At 42.8% G+C, this 26,306-nt stretch overlaps 1 pseudogene; it reads right to left on the reverse strand.

Annotated features, from left to right (window-relative positions):
* Window positions 1-20,019, reverse strand: part of LOC133125925 (uncharacterized) — an 83,743-nt pseudogene extending 63,724 nt beyond the window's left edge.
* Between the last annotated feature and the right edge of the window lie 6,287 nt (window positions 20,020-26,306).

A 26,306-nucleotide genomic window follows, 5' to 3' on the forward strand; every position in this document is an offset into this window, starting at 1 on the left:
TAGGTAAGATTTTTTGTGTTAAAACATTGTTACAAGACCATTGTAAATCCCTTCCTATTATTGAAAAAGGCTCACTGACAAGTTGACTCACCCTCTGCCTGTGTTTATAGTCCTTAAATTTGGGTTTTAAAGTGTACATTTGTCAGGCCATCACTCTGTATCAAAACATTGTACAGCTGTACAACAATTCAAGCTCATTGGTTGAAAATTGGTTCTGCCACAGCCAATGGTGTGGGGGCTTATTCTGATTGTTCGTGTAGCTGCCCAAATTGCACTCCAGAGTCATATTCATCAACACCAGTTCATCAGTAGGAACAAGCAAATTAGCTATATTTAGCTTGACAAATGTACAAATATCCACTTACAATAAAATATAGGCAATACATTTACATTTACATTTTAATCATTTGGCAGACGCTTTTTATCCAAAGTGACTCACAAGTGCATAGGTTCTTCCACAGGTTAAAGCATCACATCCATAGCTAGTAAAATACACACGAAGGGCTGTTCTAAACAAAAAGAGAGTCATCGTAAGTGCAATTTCAATTTCTTGGTCTTGCTGGGGAGTAGGGAGCGATTCAAAATTGTATGTAAATTGGAGCAGTCCCCTTAGCAGCCTGAAATGCCAACACTAGGGCCTTGAAGCAGATGCGTGCGGCAATAGGAAGCCAGTGGAGGCTAATGAGGAGTGGGATGACATGAGCTGACCTAGGCTGACTGGTGGTCAGGCGGGCCGCAGCATTCTGGACCAGCTGGAGGGGCTTGATGTCACAAGCTAGGAGACCAGCCAGGAGGGAGTTGCAGTAATCCAGACGAGAGTTGACGATTGCCTGGACTAGGCAGTTAAGGGATCAGCCCCTGTATATAGTCAATCACTTATCAAGACCTATACACCAGCAAGACCCCTCCGTTCTACCACTTCGTGCTGTCTGGCACCTCCCCCTTGCCACATCTGCAGTTCTCGCTCACGAGTGCTGTCTGTCCTGGCCCCACGGTGGTGGAATGACCTCCTGGTGGATGTCAGAACGGCAGAGTCTCTGACCTCTTTCAAGCGCAGACTGAAGACTCATCTCTTCAGGCTACACCTTTCCCTCCCTAACTCACCACCATGATCAGCCTTATATGCCATAGAGGAGTAATAGTTAAAATGCACAAATTGACATCGGTCTGATAGGTATGATCTAAACCAAGAGAGAGCCTGTCCACGGAGGCCTATGAGATTTTCAAGTCTATCCAACAGGATCAGGTGATCAACTGTGTTGAATGCTGCACTTAAATCTAGAAGTACGAGTACAGAGATGGAGCCACTGTCAGACCAGGGCTGTTTCAGTGCTGTGGAAGGGTCTAAAACCAGATTGAAAAACTTCCAATACATGATTTGGGTGCAGAAATGAACAAAGTTGTTTTGAAATGACCTTTTCTAGTACTTTATACCGGAACGGGAGGTTTGAAATTGGCCTGTTGTTGGACAAATCATTCACATATAAGTCTGTGGTATGTGTCCAGATGCTAAAGAAGCATTGACAATATGGAGGAGTAGTGCTCCAATCACTGATAGTAGCTCCTTCAAAAGCTTTGTTGGGATAGGGTCTACAATACAAGTAGAAGATTTTGAAGAATTAACTGTGGTATTAAACTCAATGAGCTCTATTGAAGTAAAAGAGTTCAGAAAGGCCATTGGTCGTTCCGAGGATTCTACATCTATGTGTGGATGGAAGGACAGACCCTATAGGAGGGGTGGCAGAAGAACTTTGAATCTTGTCTCTGATTTTTATAATTTTGTCATGAAAGATGCTACTAAACAATATTGAGACACAGGGATCAACATGACACTTAGTCAGTCTGGCAACAGTTTTAAACTTGTCCTTGAGCGGCGTCATATTGCCTCTGGACTAACGGTCCACAAACTGGCCTACAGGGACCATCAAAAGGCCTATTCAAAGGCACTCAGTGAGACACGGGCTAACTTCTTCTCTCACATCATTAACAACACCCCTGGCAACTCAAAACAGCTCTTCTCAACCATAGACCACTTCTTAAAACCACAAACCCCCACAAACAGAGCAGCCACAATAGAACAGTGTAACAAATTCCTTGCGTTCTTCAGAACAAAAGTTGAAAACATTCGTTCCTCCCTCTCCGCCCCCCCTTCTTCATCCGGGCCGACTGTTAGCCCACAGCCTGGGCCTTCCCAGCCTCTCTGCTGTTTTTCTCCCACCACGCAGCAAGAGGTTGAGGACACCATCGGCCGAATGAAGCCTTCCACCTGCTCCTCAGACCCCCTTCCCACAGCCCTGGTCAAACTGCACATCAAAGCCATAAGCCCCTTGATCACAGAAGCCATTAACCACTCCCTACAGTCCGGCCACGTCCCACCAGCTCTGAAAATGGCCATTATCACTCCCCTTCTCAAAAAACCCACCCTAGACCCGGAACTTCATGCAAACTACAGACCCATCTCCAACCTCCCGTTCCTCTCCAAGGTCCTGGAGAAAATAGTCGCTACCCAGCTACAACATCACCTGAACAGCAATAACCTTGCCGAAAAATTTCAGTCCGGTTTCCGCTCCGCCCACAGCACTGAAACAGCACTGGTCAGGGTCACCAACGACCTTCTCATGGCAGCTGATGCCGGCTCTCCTTCCCTTCTCATCCTCCTGGATCTCACAGCCGCTTTTGATACCGTCGATCACACCATCCTCCTACACCGCCTTCACTCCACCATTGGACTCCGCAATACCACTCTGGACTGGTTCAAATCATACCTCTCCGAAAGAACCGAGTGCATCTCCTTGGGAGGTGCTAAATCCCAGACCCAGCCTGTCACCTGTGGTGTCCCCCAAGGATCTGTACTCGGCCCCACCCTATTCACACTGTACATGCTTCCCCTCGACCGTGTCATCAGCAGGCATGGATTGGCTTTCCATTGCTATGCTGATGACACACAGCTCTACATTAAACTGGACCCATCATCAGCACAGTCACCCTCATCCACACTCACCATCTGCCTGGAGGAGATCAAGGCGTGGATGAAACAACACTTCCTGCAGTTGAACAGCGGCAAAACAGAAGCCATCCTCATCGGCACCCCACACCAGGTCAACTCATCCCCCATTACATGCATCACCTTTTCTGGCCAGGCTATCCCACTGTCATCGGTCATCACCAACCTGGGTGTCAGAATGGACCCCCACCTCAACTACGAGGCCCACATCAAACACCTCTGTAAAACATCCTTCTTCCACCTCAAAAACATAGCCAAACTCCGCCCCACCCTGTCTCTGCAGGATGCTGAAAAATTAGTCCACGCCTTCGTCTCCTCCAGGCTCGACTACTGCAACGCACTTCTCATCGGGATTCCAAGCAAGAGCCTTCAAAAGCTTCAATACATCCAGAACAGTGCTGCTAGGATCCTGATGAGAGTGCGCAAACATGATCACATCACTCCCATCCTCCACTCACTACACTGGCTCCCCATCTCCTCCCATACAGAATTTAAAATCTCCCTGCTGACCTACCAATGCGTCCATGGCAACGCACCCCCCTACCTCAAGGAGCTGGTCAAGACTCAGCCCCCCACCCGCAGTCTCCGCTCATCAAACACTTACCTCCTCAAACCCACCAGGACTAAGCTGGTCACTATGGGAGGCCGGGCCTTCTGTTCTGTCGCCCCTGAACTGTGGAATGCCCTCCCTGCCCACCTAAGAGCACCACAGTCAGTCGACTCTTTCAAGAGCGGTCTTAAGACCCACCTATTTGGAAGAGCCTACCCTACTGCTGTTTTATTTTGCTGTTTTTTGTTATTTTTATTTTTATTTGTATTCTCTGATGTTTTTGACTCCTGTAGCACTTTGAGATTCTCGAATGGAAAGTGCATTATAAATTAAATCCATTATTATTATTATTATTATTAAACAGGTGCCTAGGATTGTTTCTATTTTCATCAATTAAGGTAGAGAAATATGAATGTGCTGTGGAGAGGGTGTGTTTATAGGCTGTCTTTCCAGGCATGGAGGAATACCTGCAATTTGGTAGAGCGCCATTTGTGCTCAGGTTGGCGTGAAGCTTGCCTGAGAGCACAAGTATGGTCATTGTACCAAGGTGGTAATTTTTATGGCAAACTTTTCTCTTCTTAAGAGGTGTGATAGTAGTATGTTATTTATGTTAAATAACATAAATAACATACCAAGGAAATCCCCACAGTGCACAAATGAGTCTGGGAGCTCATTAATAAAAGCATTTGCAGTCCTGGAGGAAAGCTTACAGCTAAAGTAGAAAGTAGGATCTGGTGACACATGACAAACTTGTGAAATTTGAAAAGTAATTAAATAATGATAACACAGGATTTTTAGGCATGACTGCTATATTTGCTATTTCTGTGTCATAAGTTAAGATCAGATCGAGAGTATGGTGATGGGAATGTGTGGACTAATGTATATGTTGATCAAAGCCAATAGATTCAATGATAGACAGGAATGCTGATCTGAGATGATCATGTGAATATTAAAATCCCCTGCAATTACTTTATCTGAATTAGCAACAAGGCTGGAAAGGAAATCTGCAAACTCAAGTAAGAAACCACTATATGGCCCTGGTGGCCTGTATACAATTACAAGGACAAAACTGACTGCTTTTTTGTCCAGATGTGCAAAACTGAGAACAAGCACTTCAAAAAAGTTAAAATCGAAGCCAGATTTCAAAGTAGCAAGGAAATCGGAATTATATACAGCAGCAACACCTCCACCACGACCTGTCAGACGGGGAACGTGAGTATAACTGTGTGTAGAGGGGTGGATTCATTTAGGGCAATATATTCACCAGTTTTAAGCCAAGTTTCAGTTAAACATAGGATTTCAATTTGATGATAGGTAATTCATTCATTTACAAGAGCTTTAGGAGCTAGTGATCTGATATTAATCAATCCAATTTTTAGCTCAGTTTGGTTAGCCACATTATAAGTAGAATGGCATGGTCTGATTGCCCTTGATGGGCTTTTTAGCAAGGCTTAATTAAGGTTGGGGTACAGCCATTATCTCAATAGTATGAAACCTGGGCAGCAATTCTTGGGAACAAGCAGAAATCTGTGTAAGACAGAAGAAGGTCTGCTGCCTGGCCATGGCTCTAGTGTGTCAAGAAATTGAATTTCTGAGACTATAAGATACATTTCTAGAGAGAAGAGCAGAACCCTCCCACGAGGGGTGAATACCATCTCTTCTCAAAAGACCAGGCCTCCCCCAAAAGGTATTCCTATTGTCTATGAAGCCAACTCTGTTTGCACGGCACCAAACAGACAACCAGTGATTTAGTGATGTTAATCTGCTGTAGATTTCATCACCACACCGAGAGGGGATGAGACCAGAGCAAATAACTGACCTAGACATCAGTTTTGCCAGATCACATTCCGATTGCTTCAATCAGACATCGTTAGCACCAACATGAATAACAATTTTTGAAAATGTACAATTACCTTTATCCAGCACTTTTCAATTTGCCTCGATGTTGGTCGCCCTAGCCCCAGGAATACATTGTACTATAGTCACTGGTGTCGCTAAATTCACATTTCTTAAAATAGAGTCAGCAATTCCCAGAGTCTTTTCAACAGGTTTCACAGCCGGTGTGTTGCTGAGGGGGGAGAAGCTGTTGGAAACGTGAATGGGTTGTTGGTGCACTGGTGGCTTAAGTTTATGACTACCTTCCCAAACTGTAATTCACCCGTCTTGCTGCAAAGGTTCTGCCTTCACCCGTCTTGCTGCAAAGGCTCTGCCAGGTGCTACCTGGAGACAGACTAGTGCATCCGGAACCGAGAAGGATTCTATGAACTTTTCACTATCTCGAATTTCATATAAGGTATGGATGCAAGTTTCCAATTAAACAATCTTCTCCGTCAGCCTAGCATTTAACATACACTTATCACAGGTAAAGTTATCATTAACTGCGGAGAAGAAATAACTAAACATATTGCACACAGAGCAGGAGACAGCCCAAGAAGGAGAGGGAAGGACAGGGTGAGAGATGGGCGATACCGGCGAGCCAAAAACCACCATTAGACTTTGTAAATGACTTACGTTTTATCTGCCTGTATTTATTCTGTGTGCTTGTGGATGATATAGGACGTGGTGGGAACTTTGAGTACCTTATTGATGGTCGAGTAATCCAATGATTATTTTCAGAGTACAGTGTCAAAAATAGAAGCGAAATTCAGCAGCTGCTTGGAGAAAAACATGCCTCTGGTTTGAACAGCAAACAGGAAACAACATGAGTACCACAAATAGTGTCATGTGGCACACCAAAGTCAAGATTTAATAAAGTCACCTGTTTGGCGAACATTTTCTCAACAAGTCAAGCACATTGCATAATTTCACAAGCTATTTATTATTCAAAAGCAGGCTGGCTCTTCATTTATAAGCATACTGAATAATAATGAAATATTTTGGGAATGTATTTAGATGCTCACCAAAATAAAATGTGGTCGCATCACTGAAAATGCCCTCTATTGTGTTGTCAACAGTGTTTTCATTGTCTTCCTCAGAAATATTCACTCAGATGAGAGATTCCTTGGAACTCCTCCAAAGGAAGTCCTCCATCTAGATGTAGGCATTGCAAAATAATTTTTTAGTTGTCAACCGTTTTTGGCATACAATCTCAAGAACTGTTTTTGGCTAAGCACATCAGACTCCTCATGAGTATTGAAAATGCTACAGTTTCATTACGCAGGGAAAAAAATGCTGCGATATTTCATGCAAGCCTAACAAATTATAATGTAATGTCAGTATCTAAAATGCTTTTTTGTTGTCACTTCAATAACATGCCCGTAGTCGGTTCTTTGATAAGCTGAATTGATACAGAATTTTCTTACACAGGGATGGGGGTAACTAATTTTGTCTGCAACTAAATATACTGTTCAGAGTGCCTATACAAAACTATTACTATACAATTACTCACGGCGAAATGGATGGTAATGATAATTCCTCCATAGAAAGTAAATAATGGACATTCTATCAATGTTTCTCCAAGTTAGTTTCTGAAAATGTGTTATTTTGCATTTGGTTCTCTGTAGACTTGTCATAAAAAGGGCACTGACATTACCTTATTTGTTATTGTCATGTCATTCACTACAATGGTCTTCTGTGGTCTGTCATAATATCGTCATAATAAAATAATCAACGGAATACATGTATTGTGTTATTATTGTGAGTAGGCATATTTTGGCAAGATAGTTATTTATCAGAACGCAAGTGAATTAGGGTAAACGCAGCACAGTGATATAAGTGAGCACTGGCCCGATTGGGTACAAGCACAACATCAATCAACTAGCCCAAACCCATCTCGTACTGGCCCTGGGCCAGTGGACACTCCTTATTGTCGAGCCCGGCTAATGCTAATTTTACACTATTAAAACTGTATTGTTACGACTAGGAATTAAACAAAGTGATATTCCTTGTTTTCTTTTGGTTTTTCTCCTTTTTATGTTTTTGCTTTGGCGCTGCTGTGATGTCAGACAGCAGGACACACCTCTGTTCCACAGGTGATTTAGGTTGGCCTCCTATTTGATGTGGGGAGAAGATGGTGAATGCAAACTGAGATTGGGTTATGGTGAAGACAGTCAGAAATACTACTTAGGGGAAAACAGTTAATGCTTGTGAAACATCGTTGCTAGGTACCGGTCAGCAACTTAGAGAGAAGTGGCTGCACGTAGTATGACACTGACTAAATAGTCTTAATAATAGTTTTTCTTTTGTTTATTTTATATCCACTAAAACTAATAAATGAAATCTGGGAAAACACCAAGTGAGCATGCCGCCTCAGAAGGCAGAGCAATTGGGCTGGCCCTGGCAAGGACAAGGAGGGTCATTTTCTAACTAAGTCACCTGTGGAAATACACTATTGGCCATGACTATTGACAGAGATGCAACTTTTTGGAACTGGGTGGAATACTGCACTCCAAAATAACTTGGTAGTCGATTTCATGATGCTACGCACAGATTCAAGCCACCCAGTACCAGAGGCAGCAAAGCAACCCCAAAACATCACTGAACCACCTCCATGTTTGGATGTTGGGACAGTGTTCTTTTCTTTTAAGGCTTAATTTTTTTCTGTAAACAATTCATGCGATTTACCAAAAAGCTCTAATTTGGTCTCATATCTCCACAGGGCATTCTCACAGAAGGATTGGCTTTTTCAGGTGTGTTTTGACAAACTCCAGCTGGACTTTCTTGTGTCTCTCTCTCTCAGCAGTGGGGTCCTCCTGGGTCTCCTACCATAGAACCCCCTTACATTGAGTTGGCAACAGATGGTGCAAGTTGAAATGGTTTTACCTTGCCTCAGCTTGAATCTGTTTTGCAGTTCTCCAAGGTTCTTTCTCCACCATTCAAACAATCCATCGCTGAAATCTTTGGTCAACTTTTCTCTTGTGTCCTGATGTCCGGATGTTGGCTACAGTACCATGGGCCCTACAGTGCCATGGACCCCCACTTCTTGATAACATTGCGCACGGTGGACGACACAGGAACATCAAGGTCTCTGGAGATAGACTTTTAGACTTGAGATTGTCCATGCTTGGCTTTTTAATTTTCCCCATGCGCAGTGTGGTACACAGAGTGACACAAAACTGCAGAATGAGAACTTTGCTCCATTTAAACTGGTTGAATAAATGATTGTTAGATTGCAGGCAGATGTTCAAGCATCATCAGCTTATGTGAGCTAATCACTACTGGCGAACATTCATTTGATAAACGGTAACTTAGGCTTCATATACGAATGACAAATAGGTTAGAACCTGAGAGTTAATTGACAGGCTGCCCACCAGAGCAGGGCAGGCGAATGAAGCAGGTGATCTAGAGGTATGGATAAACTGGATGGAAGAAGATGGATCACCTTAAGCATCAACAAAAAGGACTGAATTCCAGAAGAATCCAACTTCTTCTTGACAAGGAAGAATAATTTTCTCCTTTCTGTCGTCTCACTCCACTGTCTGTCAGTATAATCGAGTAAGTTAAATGTGAGTGAGCGAGGTTGAATAGATGCATTCCTGGAGTATACGTGGTGTAGCGTCTCAATTACAATTGCATAACCGCCCATTTCTCAATGTTAGCCTTAAAGAGTGGTCTCTTTTAATAAGGCATATTTTTGTGACGTTAAATGCATTTTCTCTTTTTTAAATTTCGGGAATTGCTGTAGCTTGTCTAAAACTAGTTTTTCTTTGCATTTTAAATGACAAAAGCAAATGACTGATTTTAGTTTCAGAACAGCCCATAGTGTATTAGGACAATGCAGTGCAAATGGGGGGGAAATGCAGCTGATTAAAATGCTGCACATTAGCACGCTACTGTGACTTGGAGTCACTTGAGCTCACAGTACCAGTGACTGGGGAAAGAGTGAGGGGAGGGGAGGCCACAAATGTGGTTGAAGCAGAAACCAAAATTACAGAGGGGCTGCAAGAAAACCACAAAGAGCCCTGGTAGTCTCAGGGAACAGATGGAGTGAGAGAAGAAGGCACTGCAGGGAAAAGGCCTGTGGTTATGTGGGAAGAGATGGGAGGAGATGAGAGCGTGGGAGACTTTTTCTTCTGAACTAAATCCCACTGATTCACTGAGGAATGAATAATGCACATGGGAATAAGGGGCAAGGTGTTCTAAAGCAAAGACAACTTGGATAAGACAATAATGACGATTGTGATGGTGGTGCTGACGATGGGAACAATCATACTGAGAAATACAGTATAACTACGAGAAGCAATTATGGTAACCAAACACAAACTGTCCAACAGGAAATAAATATGTGATTAAACTATAGACAAAACTAGTTATTTCTTTGAAATGATGTAACATTGATTAGTATAATATTACCTTACAAACTCAACATTATTCTTGACATGCAATGGAATTTCACATAACACACAATATTAACCATCATAGGATGGCTGCAACTGTGAGCTCTCTGAATAGTACTGTCATGTTATTGTTTTCCAAAGTACCAAATACTAAATGCAATATTTAATAGGCCTAATCCCTCAGCTTCTGGGGAATCATTTATAACCGTGAAAATATGTTCTAATGACAATTTCACTCAATTATTGGGACTCCATATGACATTAATTTAATTTCATAATGAACTTGGGGCATCAATTCGTCCACACTGATTGATTCAAAGTGTTCAGCAATTGCACTATTTGTGAAAGGGTTATAAAATGGCTGGGTGCTGAGTGTGCGCAATGATGCGGAATGGCTGCTTTAGCACTGTTGGAGGGCTTTGCCAATGGCAGGCATCAGATGGAGAGGGTGCTCAGAGACCACAAGGATTTTCAGGCTCAAGATGATGACTGGCTTATGAGCTGATTTTATTGATTTTGATATCATTGAGCCTCGTCATGCCATCTGTGTGGGATGGCATAATTGGAATGACCCAACGATACATACGGTTTCCCTACACTGCGAGTGAACAAGCCAATCATCAAAGCGCAAATATGCAGCACGTTCCCAAATGTAATCGAAATGTGATAGAATGTACTCAAATCGCAATACAATTACCACACGAGGTAGGGATGTGACAAATAAGTTTTTGTAAACGGATACAATCCCATTTTTTAAACAGTTAACTGTGTAACCGATACTGTTCGTATCGTTTTCTTAAAAAAAAATAAAAAAAACTGTACCGACAAATGTAATAAATGCTTGCTTACTTCCCTTCGCATTCGGAAGATGTCCAGCAGTGCCATCAGCTCAGAATTAACAGAAACCAGTGGGACCCAGGTACACCCATCTACTATGCGGAGTCTGGTCAGAAGTGGTCTTCATGGGAGAATTGTGGCCAAAAAGCCATACCTCCGACGTGGAGACAAGGTCAAGCGACTCAACTATCCACAAAAACACAGGAACTGGGGTGCAGAAAAATGGCAGCAGGTTCTCTGGACTGATGAGTCAAAATGTGAAATATTTGGCTGTAGCAGAAGGCAGTTTGTTCGCCGAAGGGCTGGAGAGCAATACAAGAATGAGTGTCTGCAGGCAACAGTGAAGCATGGTGGAGGTTCCTTGCAAGTTTGGGGCTGCATTTCTGCAAATGGACTTTGGGAATTGGTCAGAATTAATGGTCTCCTCAATGCTGAAATCAAAATGAGCTTTTTCTTCAATTTAGTAAACACAAAAACATATCTAAAAAGTTAAAATAATAATTTTGCACAATTTTTCCCTCCAGTTCCTGGAAATCAATTAAAATTGACATTCAATGTTTATAAATATATGCATGTATCAAATATATGTCAATATCCTGTTCCGGCCCCATCAACGTGCTTTCATACAGCAGTGTGCATTCCTCCCCCTTCTCATTTGACATCAATCAAATTGACTCCCCATCCTTCAAAAATCCTTCCAAAACGATTTGGTTCAGTTGCATATCGCAACATATCTCAGAAGACAGTGCTGCTACAACTTGTATTTCACTGTGACTTTAATTCCATTTAGATTTTTATATCTACTGTTCCCAATCAACCATTTTTCTTTAGAAAGTAGCTATTTAATGCTTAAAGTGTGCTGGAGACCGTTTATTGTCAGCCGTCATGTTACTAATGGTTGCTATGAACTAAGGACTGGTACGTCCCAAGTCGAAGCTACGAGTTTCCCAAAATCACCTGGAAAGCTATAGCCAGATGAGTTGGTGAGTGCATGCAGCCTGGACAGAAACACATACACAACACTTAATATTTGGTTGCGTATCCCTGGCTTGCAATAACTGCATCAAGCCTGCAACCTATTGACATCACAAAGCATCAAAGCATCTTCTTTTCCAGGCTTTTACTTCAGCGTCTTTCAGTTTTTGTTTGCTTTTGGGGGTTTTCCCTTCAATCTCCTCTTCAGGAGGTGAAATGCATGCTCAAATCGGTTAAGGTCTGGTGATTGACTTTTATCCCCTGAAGTTGTCCCACTTTGGGGGACAACTTTTTACATAAGTACTAATTTATCCGAAACGTTGACATACATTTAAACAATAAGGCAGTGTCATACATGCAAATTGAATTAAAGTGAACTGAAAATAATAACCCAAAAAAAAGAAAAAAACAACAAAGTAACAATAATAGTTCTCATTAATTCTGACTAAAGGATTTCCTTTTCCTTTTTTCCTACTCCTTTTTATTTCTTCTTCCCTTTGTCTTTTTTTTCCATCCCTAATGTGGCCTAACGCCAACACCGATTTTTCCACCTTGAACCATACAACTATATTCATAATTTCCCTGAGATACCAGGTTTTCTATTCTGCTGTTATGTTTTACGGGTTGATTTAAAATGCTCCATTTGTAGATCCTGATCCGAGGTACACTTGAAAATAAATACTTTGCCCAGAGGTATAATAACATTTTAAAATGTTTGATTAATATTATTAAAATAGAAAACCGACCCAACTGTCATGACATGCTGCTTGTTCTGAGTAATTGACTCATTCATTGAAAGTGGTATGTTCAAAATAATAGCAGTGTGCAGTTTAATTTGAAATTTAATTGATTCTGTTAAGAAACAGGTGTCATTAATTGTCCTTTATTAAGGAAGAAGGGAAGCAAATGTTTCAGATACATTTCCTTCTGAATTGCTAAGTAAAGTGGGCCGTTCCAAACGTTGTTCAGAGGAACAACGTCATTTGATTAAAAAGTTAATTGGAGAGGGGAAAACGTATAAAGAAGTGCAGCAAATTATAGGATGCTCAGCTAAAATGATCTCAAATGCTTTAAAATTGTGAGGTACCATTCAGAGGACCCAGATACAGACCAGGGAGTATGCAAAAATGTTGTCTTTATCCAGTCCAATTTCAAGCCAGGTAATCGGAGTTCAAACAATGCCAGAATTGAGATGCAAAAGAATGGTCACAAAAGAAAGCAGGAGTCAATAATCTGAAAATCACAGGGAGTAAGGAAATGTGAGACTGGGAAGGAATCGTCGAAACCCGGAAATCTCCGAAACCACCCAAATAGTGCAGCACGCAGACAGGGGAGTGACTATGGCTCGAAAACATCCAGACATAACGGGATGACGAAATGCAATGAACAGTAATTGCTGAAAAAACAGAAAACCAGATATGATAATAAAAAATAAATTACAAGAATTAAACAAATAAACTAACAGACTCAGAAACATAACAAAAATGGCAACAAAAACCCGAAACAAACAGAAGAAAATGAGCAACTGCTGTTGAAACTGATCAAAGAATATTCAGAATGGTAAAGATTCAGCTATTCATCAGCTCCAGAAAGATCAAAGATTATCTACAATTACCTGTAAGTGCTGTTATAGTCAGAAGACATTTGATCGAAACTAAGCTATGAGCAGGAAGCCCCCGTAAAGCACCATTGTTGAAAAAAGGGCATGTGCAGAATCGGTAAAAATTTTCCTGTGGTCTGATGAGAGTATAATTGTTCTTTTCGGGTCTAGATAGTACATCAGACGACCCCCAGGTGCTGAATTCATATCGGTTTATTACCTATTTAAAATGGACAGAATTGAGCTGTAAATATGCCAGAAGACCACCCTTAAACAAGGGTGTGCCTATTCAAGTAACCTACTACTGAACCAGTGAGGATTTGATTACAGTTCCCCAATTAGTGACGATTATGCGGTGGCCTGGTTAAGGTAAATGACTGGGACAGGCAAGGTTGGTGGTTCTAATCCCGGTGTAGCCACAATAAGATCCGCACAGCCGTTGGGCCCTTGAGCAAGGCCCTTAACCCTGCATTGCTCCAGGGGAGGATTGTCTCCTGCTTAGTCTAATCAACTGTACGTCGCTCTGGATAAGAGAGCATGCCAATAGTGTAATGTAATGTAATGTGATTCAAATAAGAATTTAATACTTTAATGTTCAATAATTGTACCCCTCCACAGTCGTATGTATTATATTGGTATGTTTGCTTGATTTTATCTGGTTTCCCATTCCAGATAAAGTTAAATATGTTCTTTTCATAGAGTTTAAAAAAGGAATCGCCTGGACTAGATGAATAAATATATATATAAACTGTGAGGTTACTAGAGAGTTTTTTTTGTGTCGTTTTGCCATATATACTCAAACGATTTCCTTGCCATGGTTGCAGTATCTTATCACTTTTTGATCATTTTCTTTTAAAGTTTATTATTGAGAGGTCACTCAAGTTCTTTGGAATGTGAATTCCTAACAGATCTATATCACGATCTGTCCATCTAATTGGCAGAGAGCAAGGTAATGTAAACGTCATATTTTTTAAAGACCCAATTCGTAATATGGTATATTCATATTTTAAACCTGATAAGATGGCAAAGATACCTAGGTCTCCTAAAAGTCTGATTAGGGAGTTTGGACATGGAGAGCGAAGGATGCTTGTGTCATCTGCATACATTGATATCCTGATGCGTAGGCCACAGATATCAAGACCATTAATTTTTGTATTGTCTCTGATCAGAGACAATACAAAAATTAATGGTCATAATTGCAATTGACATTGGGCAATTATGAATAGCCCAATTTACACCCTTTGCTAGTCCAAAAACCCTACCAAGATGGCCATTATTTATAATTCTGCATTTCACATTACTATACATAACTTTAACCCATTTTATTAAGGATGGTCCAAAATAAAAAAAACTCCAGACATTTATAAATGAAATCCAATCTTACCCTATCTAACGCCTTTTCAGCTATAAATATTTGACCAGATTTCTTTGCATCAGCATAATACTCTATGGTGTCAATTATATGTCTTATGTTATTGCCAATAAAACAACCTTGAATGAAACCTGTTTGATCACTATGCATATTGTCTGAAAAAAACCTTTTTAATCCTGTAAGCGATGCATTTGGCTAATATTTTAGCATCACAACATTGTAGGGTAAGAGGTCTCCAATTTAATTAAAAAAAGAGTCCTTATATTGACCATCTGGATCTTGTTTCAATAGTTGAGAGAGGAAACCCTCTTGTTGTGTACCTGACAGTTTCCCTATTTCATAACCATAGTTAAAACATGCCGAATGCCGAATTACTGTTAACAGTTCATCTTCCCTTATTAGGCCTCCACGTGAGTTACACTGAGAGGAAGACTGTGTAATGACGGGACTGGGCAGAGAGCCAGAAGCGACCGAGAGTAAAAACCCTCGTAAACGAACATGCAGACGTGCTCGTCACTAGATACCGGGAGGAAAGGGAATGGTGATACACCAAAATAACTTTTGAGGGAAAACAGAAATGAAGCCAAAAACAGCTATAAGAAAATAGAACAACCCTTTAAAAACAGGGCGAACCACTTAACCAAAATAAGTGCCAAAACTGAGCACCGGCGGTCGCAGACCGAGGACAAAATAAAGTACAACCTAGCGGTAAAAAGCTAGGCACGAAAATAAAACCTTGAGGCGCAGCTCAGGACCAAAATGCAAACCAAAATACACTACCAGGGGACAACGTCCCCCAACCACCGGCTCACACGAGCCCAAAAGGAAAACCAAAACCCTTGAGGAAGACGTCATCGAACGCAACACAACCAGCTGAACGCCTTCCTTACCTTTAATTATCTTTGACAGATTGAGAATGCACACCAGCACAGTACCGGACTCGTAAAGTTTGCAGAGTCTACCTTGTGCTTTACCGGCTTTGTGCAAGAGCATACAGTTGGACACAAAAGCATTGAAAGACTGTCAGTACTGGCCTTAAATACTCCTCCGTGGGAGAATTCCCCTGGCGCTAATGAAGCGCAGGTGAAAACAATGAGCCCCAGCCCTCTGGTGGTCACACTGGGTCATTACCTCCCACCATGACAGACTGCTTATTATAACCTTTTGGGAAAAACCTTTTACAGTGGGCCTCACACAAATTACTTGGAGGGGACTGGAAGGAATAGATTTGTTGAAATTATTTGGTACTTTGTCAGGAGAATCTATGACTATTCCCTCCATTGTTACCAGTTTTTGTATATTCTTTTTAGGAGAATTTTGATGTAGATGTTTTGTTTTTTTTTACATTTTTCTCCAAGCTCCATCCATTGCTAGTTCCACTAGCGCTAGTTGAGTTGGCCAGTATTGTCAGCTTTTCTTTTTTTTCTTTTTTTTCTTTTTTTTTTAAATATATTTTTTTATATATTCCCGCCACCACCCTCTTGGGAGGTCAACTTTATTTTTAATAATACAAAAACAAACATATATACATTGGTAAATTTCAGAGAGGGAGAGGGAGAGGGAGAGGGTGTGGAAAGAGTGACTTGTGTATACATATGAACACGCAGACCAATGGGCAGATAGACAGGAAGATGAACAGACAAACAGAAAGGTGGACAAGTGGGTGGTTGTTGATCGGAGCCTTGAATGGATAGTATGGAAAAAGGGAGAGAAGAGGAGAAAAAGTAATAGTAATAAAAGTAACGATGGGAAAAAAAAAAAAAAATTAATGGATGGGTTGGATTAGGATATGGCATTGCATGGATAGTGTTTCTAGAGTATGTCAGTATATGTTGGTTAGGTTGGGTGTTGGGGGGTTAGTCCACAGGCAAATTAAATGATTTTATGAAAGGACCCCAAATGTTTGCCATGTGTGAGCTTTGGCGCTGGTGTGAAATTAGTTCCATGGATATGTGTTCTTTGAGTAGATTAGACCGATGTGTTATGTTTATTTTGTGTCTTGTTTTCCAGTTTAAGAGGATGGTTTTCTTGGCGATAGCTAGGGCAATGAGTATAGGTTTGGTATTTTGATTTGGTGGGTTGATTGTTGAGAGGTCTCCTAGTAGACAGAGGGATGGACAGAGTGGAATGCTACAGCTCATAATGAGAGATATTTGGTCTGTGACTTGTTTCCAGAAATGGTGAGTTGGTGGGCAGAGCCAGGTCGAGTGGAAGTAATTATCTGGGGTATTCAAAGAGCAGTGAGTGCAAGTGTCCACAAATCCCATTTTAAACATCTTTTGGTGAGTGATATGAGTTCTGTGAATTACCTTGTATTGTATTAGTTGCAGGTTAGTATTGGTGGTCATCGTGAAGGTGTTCCTACAGATTTGAGTCCGGAAGTCTGAATTGTAGCTGAGTGATAAGCTTTTTCCCAGGCTTGGATGGGGAGGGATATTGTTATGTCTGTGGTTGATATTAGTTTGTATAATTTGGAGAATTTTTTTTTGGTGTTGATTATTTTATTAAGTTCATCCATTAGTGGAGGTGGTTGTAAGTAGTTGTTCATTATTTTAATTTTATATTTTAAAACAGCTTTTAATTGAAAGTACTGGAGGTATTGCTCTTTCCCAATATTATACAGATACCAAATCCTGGAAGGTGATGAAGGGGTTGTCCTGTTGGTTGGGATGAATTTGTGATGTAGTTTAGCTGGTTTGCCAGATAGTATTGATAAAAGTTTGGGGCTTCCAGTCCTCCTTGAGTTTTGAGTTTCTGTAAGGTAGAAAGTTTGATCCGGGGCATTTTGTGGTGGGCTGGGTTGGAATAATTCTGAAGAGGTAGTTAATCTATGGTAGTATGGTCATTTTTACAGTTGCTATTCTGCCAATTAGAGAGAGTGGTATGTTTATCCAACGGTTTAAATCATCTTCAATTGTATTTATTAATGGAATTAAATTAACGAGGAACAACTCTGACAGCTTGGTGGAAATATTTATACCCAGATATTTGATATTGCTAGTGGAGGTGAGGGGTGAGTTCTGAGATGTAGCATTCCAGTCGGCACTATTTATTGGTAAAATGGTTGATTTTATTGAATTTATAGCGTAGTCAGATATTTGAGAGAAAGAATTAATGAGACTGATGACCTCATGCAGGGAGTTTGATGGATCTTGTCGGTAGAGCAATATGTCGTCTGCGTAAAGGCTGATTTTGTGGTGTGTATTGTCAGCTTTTCTATTTCTGCTCTTAATATTTTTTCTTTAGTCTGATACTGTTTTTTTTTTTTAGGTATGAATATTGAATAGTGTGACACTAGAGAGCACATTTAAAAGTATCCCAAACAATTAGTGGGTCAGCAGATTTAAAATGTGAAAGAAAAAGTTTTTTGTGTTATTTAAATATACTGTATCCTTCAGAAGGCTCTGATTAAATTTCCAGTGGCCACGCCCACCGGGTGCTTCTGTTGTCATAAGGTTCATAACAATAATGTGATCAGACTTAATTCTCTCTCCAATGACCTTTTTTTTTAAACATTTTGAACAAGGGGAAAAGAAATACCAAAAAATAGTCAATACGACTGGCTTGATTAAGTTGTCTCCATACAAAAGCCTCTTTATCTGGGTTTTTTAATCTCCATATATCGACCAGGTCTACTGTGCTCATAATACTTGATATCTCTTTGTCTGCATTTAGTGATAATTGGCAGAATGATTACCTTTTCTATTATTCTATGAGTTATTTTGTACCGAATTATAATCCCCTACCATGATGGTTGAATGTATTTTATCTTGAAAATGTAAAATGTTATCCAAAATATTTTTTTAAAAGACTGGGTCATCATTATAGAGGTTAGTAATATAAATAATTTTATATTTAGTATGAACCATCTTCCTCCTGTGTCAACATTAGCCTCATGAACCTTAAAATCAATACCATTAAATAGGATCATAACACCCCTTGCCCTTCTCAGTCCATGGCTGAAGTACATTTTTTCTCCCCATTCTGCCTTCCATAGTAACTCATCAGTGGCTGTAGAATGCATTTTCTGTATGCAAAGTATTTGATACTTTTTGTCTTTTAACCAATTAAACACAGCTCTTTGCTCTTTATAGTTGGCCAGTCCATTAGTATTATAACATGCTATGCTTACTTCTCCTTTTAAGGAATACTTTATTGTTTCACCACTATGACAAAGGAAAGATTGCATGTCACAGAGTAGCTTATGTAGGAAAAAGAGAAATGATAGAGATAAAAATAAACTATAGGTTGTCAAATTTTGTCCCACTTCCCATCAAACTGCGCCCTCCATCCATCCAAACCCTACCCATACATGCAGCTCTGTTATTGCATCAAGAGTACTCTCGACTGTGTCAAAGCACAGCCACATCTCAAATGGTGTTTTATAAATGCAGGTACCCCAAAAAAGAAAAGAAAATAATAATAATAATAAAAACAACAATGATAATTAAAATAAAATAAAATAATTCTAATAGTAGCCTACATGTAACCAAATGGTATTACATTTGGCCTATGTTACCAATAAGGATAAGGAGAACATGCATTTACAAATGAGAAACTTTCAGCTCACAGCCAGTCTGTTATATTTGAGTCTCAGTTGCCCATATATATATATATATAATTTATCCATGTTCGGACACACTTTTTTATTTAGCTATTTATTTCTTTTAATTATTGGAAAAGGTTTGCGGTGTCTTTCCACTATCTCCGGTGGATACTGTTCACGCTTGTTTTTGGAGGGCTTGTTTTAACTTGCAGCCTCTGTCCAGGAATGCCATCTTAGCTTTAAAACTAGTTAATTTAGCCATAATCTGACAAGGTTTGTTGAAATCCTGGGTTTTGCGGCCTATTCTGTGAACTCTTTCAAATACAATTTCTTCGGGTATTTCTTTAGTTACCTGCATCTCTTTTTTGAAAAGGTTTCTCAATATGCACTCTGATTTTTCAAAGTTTTCCCACTCCTCCTCCTTGTGCCTCAGGCTCCTGCTTCGGAGGCTGAGGATACCACGCTTGCCTTGAATGTGAAATTGCCTTTTATTAAATCCTCAATATGCGCATTGTTAAACTCAACAGCATTTTTTACTTCAACAAGATCCTGCATCACGTCATGTTACATTATTACATTATTGGCATTTGGCAGATACTCTTATCCAGAGCGACGTACAGTTGATTAGACTAAGCAGGAGACAGTCCTCTCCTAGAGCAATGCAGGGTTAAGGGCCTTGCTCAAGGGCCCAACGGCTGTGCGGATCTTATTGTGGCAACACCGGGATTAGAACCACCGACCTGTCCCAGTCTTGTTCCCTCCGAGCTCCCTTCCTTCCGAGAACCCCCCGAGCTCCCTTCCTTCCGAGACCCCCGTTTCTGTCCGAGACCCCCGTTGCCATCCGAGACTTCCAGCTCCATTCCGAGAACCCCGTCGCCATCCAAGAGCCTACCCAGTTCCCCTCACTGCTGCCCTCATCATTCCCATTCATTACATTACATTACATTACATTACATTACATTACATGGCATTTAGCAGACGTACAATGAAGTGCAAATCAAACACAAGTATGAGTGCTAAGAGGACCTGAGAGGACATTACAGTTCCGAGTCCTAGTGTAAACACAGATAATCAGAACCCTTGAAGAGTACAATCAACTTTCAAACTAGCATACCACAGTTGGCAGCTAGAATACCCTGAATACAACAATACAACAGCCAATAAAAAACAACAATATCTATACAATCTATACATAAGTGCCATTACAGTCTAAGGCTAATCATGATTGTGAGTTAGGGAGGGAAAGGTGTAGCCTGAAGAGATGAGTCTTCAGTCTGCGCTTGAAGGAGGTCAGAGACTCTGCCGTTCTGACATCCACCCGGAGGTCATTCCACCACCGTGGGACCAGGACAGACAGCAGTCGTGAGCGTGAAGTGCAGGTGTGGCGAGGGGGAGGTGCCAGACGGCACGAAGTGGCAGAGCGGAGGCTGTCTGAGAGCCTGATAAGTGTTTTTGTTTTCACTGCCTGCCCTCATTTCACTACGTAGTATTCCTCTTGTCCTCCCTAGTTCCCTCCATGTGTTTCCTTCCCATCCCTGTCCTCTCTCCTCTCCCCAGGTCCCAGTCAGGTAGGAGGTTCACCTCCCGCCAACATGGGCAGAACATCTCAAACCTCATCTTCCCTCCCAGATCCGCTGGTATTGATCTCTGTGTGGCTTGTGGCCTCTGGAACTGCCAGTCTGCCGTCCAGAAAGCAGACTTCATATCTGCCTATGCCTCCCACTTCAACCTTGACTTTCTTGCTTTAACTGAAACGTGGCTCTCACCAGAGAAAACAGCCACCCCGGCGGCCCTTTCCTCTGCCTTCTCTTTTTCCCACACACCCAGAACCTCTGGCAGAGGAGGTGGCACAGGTCTCCTAATCTCATCCTCATGGAGATCTAGTGTCTTCTCCTCATCCTTCGCCTTCTCCTCTTTTGAATTTCATGCGGTTTCTGTTACTTTGCTGTGCAAACTGTTTATTATTGTTGTTTATCGCCCCCCGGGTCCTCTGGGGAGCTTCTTGGATGAGATGGACATCATCCTTAGCTCCTCACCAGACAATGACACCACACCTTCTTTCACTCGAAAATTAACGCGGCTGCCTCTAATCCCCGCAAACTGTTTTCAACCTTCTCCTCTCTTCTGGCCCCCCCTCATCACATTGTCTCCTTCTATGAAAAGAAGGTTGATGACCCTCTCCCCCTGCTGACCCTCCTACCGTCCCCAACTCCCTAGCCTCCTTTTCTCCCCTCTCTGACGCCGACACATTGAAACTGCTTACATCCCACCGCCCGACCACCTGTCCTCTTGACCCCATCCCCTCTCCCCTCCTACAATCTATATCCAATGACATTCTCCCTTTTCTCTCCTCTCTAATCAACCCTGAAGAGGGCCAGAGTCTCTCCCCTGCTCAAAAAACCTACTCTTGACCCCTCTGCCCTGAACAACTACCGGCCTGTCTCTCTTCTTCCCTTTCTCGCTAAAACTCTGGAACGGGCGGTCTGCTCCCAACTGTCCACTTATCTTCTCCAGAACAATCTCCATGACCCCAACCAGTCTGGCTTCAAGAGTGGCCACTCCACTGAGACCGCCCTGCTCGCGGTCACTGAGGCACTCCACTCTGTTAAAGCCAAATCCCTCTCCTCTGTCCTCATCTTCCTCAACCTGTCAGCCACCTTCGATACAGTCAACCATGAGATTCTGCTCTCATCGCTGTCTGGGATGGGTGTCACAGGGTCTGCACTCACTTGGTTTTCCTCCTACCTCTCTGGTCGCTCCTACCAGGTGACTTGGAGGGGCTCAGTCTCCGACCCTCACCCCCTACAAACTGGAGTCCCGCAGGGCTCAGTTCTTGGGCCTCTCCTCTTCTCGCTATACACCATGTCTCTTGGTTCTGTTATCTCTTCCCATGGACTGCCCCACCTTACATACAATCCTTGATCACTCCCTACTCCCCAGCCAGACCACTCTGGTCTGCCAGCTCTGGTCGCCTTATGGTTCCCTCTCTACGTGCACCTGGCGGTCGAGCTGCACGTTCACGCCTGTTTTCCATTATGGTTCCTCAGTGGTGGAATGACTTGCCTACCACTGTCAGGACAGCAGAATCCCTCCCCCTATTTCGACGCAGACTCAAAACCCACCTTGTCAAACTCTACCTTAGTCCTCCCTCCTGATTTCCCCCGCCCCTCCTTTCTGATATCCCTATCCTTGTCTAACCCCCCCCCCAAAAAAAATAAAAATATAAAAAATTTGCACTTATGATGACGACTATGTTTAGAACAGCATTCCATGTGTCTTTTCCTAGTTCTGGATGTGATGCTTTGACTTATGGTAGAACCTATGCACTTGTAAGCCGCTTTGGATTAAAAGCGTCTGCCAAATGACAAAAATGTAAATGTAAATGTCTTGTTGGTGTATACGTCTTGATAAGGGATTGAATATATACAGGGGCTGATCCCTTAACTGCCTGGTATGCGAGCACCAAAGTTTTAAATTTGATGCGAGTCATAACAGGCAGCCAGTGGAGGTTGCTGAGCAGGGGGGTGACATGTGAATGTCTGGGAACATTGAATACCAGACGGGCTGCAACATTCTGGATCAGTTGTAGGGGTCTGATGGCAGATGCTGGAAGGCCAGCCAGCAGAGAATTGCAATAGTCCAGGCGGGACAGGACCATTGCTTGAACAAGGAGCTGAGTGGAGTAGGTGGTGAGAAAGGGTCGGATTCTCCGGATGTTGTACAGGAAGAACCTGCACGCCCGGCTCACCGTAGCAATGTTCTCGGAGAAGGAGAGCCTGTTGTCCATCACCACTCCAAGGTTTCTTGCACTAGGGGATGAGGTCACTGTGGTATCCCCTAGTGAGATGGAAAAATCGGAGAAGGGAGAGGTTAGAGCAGGGATGAAGATTACCTCCGTCTTACCTGGGTTGAGCTTTAGATGGTGGTTGCCCATCCAGCTCTGGATGTCTCTCAGGCAGGCAGAGATACGGGTAGAGATCTGTGTGTCTGATGGGGGGAAGGAGAGAAAGAGTTGGGTGTTATCGGCATAACAATGATATGAGATGCCATGAGCAGAGATGACAGGGCCAAGGGATCTCGTGTAAATGGATAAGAGGAGGGGTCCGAGGACTGAGCCCTGGGGGACTCCTGTAACAAGGGGGTGAGGGGTTGACACTCCTCCAGCCCAGGACACCTGGGAGGACCGGGCAGAGAGATAAGATGTAATCCACTCTAAGGCTGTGCCACAGATCCCTGTAGATGCCAGGGAGGCTAAGAGGATGGAGTGGTTGACCGTGTTGAACGCCGCACAGAGGTCAAGAAGGATCAGGACAGAGGAGAGAGAGGTTGCTCGTGCAGCCTGAAGGGACTCATTGACGGAGAGGAGTGCGGTCTCTGTCGAGTGGCCAGGTCTGAAGCCGGACTGGTGGAGGTTGGAGGCAGCTCGTTCAATGGATTTGGATAGAAAAGGAAGGAGAGATACCGGACGGTAGTTTTGAATGCAGGAGGGGTCTAGAGTGGGTTTCTTTAGGAGTGGGGTGATGTAGGCCCTCTTGAATGATGAGGGAAAGCAGCCAGAGGACAGAGAGGAGTTGACAAACGGAAGGATGTCAGGCGTGATTGCCTGAAGGAGGTTTGAGGGGATGGGGTCCAGGGCACAAGTAGTACAGTGGTGGGAGAGAAGGAGGTGAGACACATCAGCATCTGTAAGGGGGCAGACACGGAACGGGAGGCAAGCATAGAAGTGGTGGTGGTCACGAAGGTGCTGCGGATATCTGCAACCTTCAAAAAATACCGCAAAGTCATCAGCAGTGAGGGAGCACTGAGATGGTGGGGGAGGTGTGCTGAGGAGAGAGGAGAAAATGGAGAACAGTTGACCGGTTTAGAAGTGGAATTCTGGAGTTTTGTTTGGAAGTAATTTCTTTTGGCAGTGGTGATAGCAGAGGAGAATTCCGCCAGGAGAGACTGGTAGGAAGACAGGTCCGATGGGTCTTTTGATTTCCTCCACCTACTCTCAGCACGTAGGCTGGGCCTGGAGGAACGTAGAAGGTCAGGAACCCATGGGCTGGGAGGGGAGGATCGAGCAGGCCAGGAGACAAGAGGACAGAGAGAGTCAAGGGCTGAGGTGAGAGAGGAAAGCAGCGCTGAAGATGTGGAATCAGTGGGTAGTTTGGAGAAGGTTTCAAGAGGAGGGAGGGAAGCGGTGACTCTGGGGGCAAGGGAGGAGGGTGATAGAGAGCGGAGGTTACATTGGACAGAAACAGTGGGGGTGAGAGAAGGGGACGGAGGCAGAGGAGCTAGGGGGATGGAGAAGGAAATGAAGTGGTGATCGGACTTGTGTAAAGGGGTAACAGTGGGGTTAGAAGAGGAGCAGTTCCTCAGAAAGATCAGGTAGAGAAGGTTTCCAGCCTTGTGAGTTGGGGAAGAGTGCTGCAGAGAGAGGTCAAAGGAGTGAAGTAGTGGTAAGAAGGCAGCAGACTGGGAGGCTTCCAGGTGGATGTTGAAATCTCCCAGGAGGATAAGTGGGGTGCCATCCTCAAGGAACGAGCTGAGTTGAGTGTCAAGCTCATCAAGGAAGCTTCCCAGGGCATCTGGAGGATGATAAATGACGACAATATAAAGTTGAACAGGGTGAGTAATTGGGACAGCATGGCATTCAAAGGTGGACAGGGATAGGTCATTGAGGGAAAACGCAGAGAATTTCCAGGAAGGGGAGAGTGCCACCTCCACGGCCAGAGGGCCAGGGGGTGTGTGAGAAGGAGAAGGAGGATGAAAGGGCAGCGGGGGTGGTGGTGTTTTCTGGTGTAATCCAGGTCTCGGTGAGGGCAAGGAACTGTAGGGACAGGAGGGAGGCATAACCAGTAATGAAGTCAGCCTTCCATGTGGCAGATTGGCAGTTCCATAGCCCCCCTGCAACTGTGAAGTTGTCACAGGGGGTCAGTGAGGGGTAGCAGAGGTTGGTGGGGTTCCGTCGCCGTGGAGGGCCACATCGCTGGAAGGGCGTTCTGAAGGGGAGAGAGCAGACTGTAATGGGGTGCTGACACACCATACCATTCCAAATGGGAGGGAGCGTCGCTCTGAGCACGCCGATATAAACTGCTAATTACTAATGCAAACTAGCGACCTAATAATTATCCTAACAATTGCAGCGTCCAAAGTATCTAACTGATTCTGATCACCTGATAACAGAACCAAGCGAAACTACCAGCGGCTGGTGAAAAACACACTAGATTTGCTAACTAATAACAAAATGCGACACACCTGGTCTAACTAACAAGGCAATTTGACGAACAAATCTACAACAGCTGATAGACTAACAAGGTTTCCTTTTTACCTAATGCTCACACGCAAAAAACACAGAAACAATACTTAAGTTCCCTGGAGGTCTTCAACTACACACGGCTAGTGGAAAAAATGCACTTCTCTGCTGAATTACAAACAATTCCACTGTTATATAGCGTCGCTCTGAGCACGCCTATATAAACTGCTAATTACTAATGCAAACTAGCGATCTAATAATTATCCTAACAATTGCAGGGTCCAAAGTATCTAACTGATTCTGATCACCTGATCAGAATAACAGAACTGAGCGAAACTGCCGGCGGCTGGTGGAAAACACACTAGATTTGCTAACTAATAACAAAATGCGACACACCTGGTCTAACTAACAAGGCAATTCCTTTGTGCTCTCCGTTTCTCCCTTGTTCCTCCCACCCTCCCTGCTCCTCCTCCCCATGGGTATCTGATGAAATGTCAAGAGGCGTTATGTTCCTGTGTTCTGTCTGTTAGTTTATCATTGTTTATTATCGTTATTCTTGTAATTTATTATTTTTCATATTCATGTCTGGTGTTCTGTTTATATTCATTCGTTTTTGCACTCATCTTCCCCTGTGATGTCTGAGTCTGAATGTTTACGAGCCCAGTCGCTCCCCTGTCTGTGTGCCCCACTATTCAGGTGTTTACGGTAGTTCCGGGGTTCAACCTTCCTTCCAATCTTGCATTCCTTACTTCCTGCTTTCTCTCCATTTCATGTTTTTACATAGCACTAATATACTAATCCCAACTAACATAGAATTTGTTCAGGACTAATTATACTAACACACTAATATGTTCCTCAAACTAACAAACTTACTAGTTTTGGGTATTTAAATCACTTAACTAACTTACT

This window comes from Conger conger, chromosome 1 (assembly GCF_963514075.1).
Source record: "Conger conger chromosome 1, fConCon1.1, whole genome shotgun sequence".
Taxonomy (NCBI): Eukaryota; Metazoa; Chordata; class Actinopteri; order Anguilliformes; family Congridae; genus Conger; species Conger conger.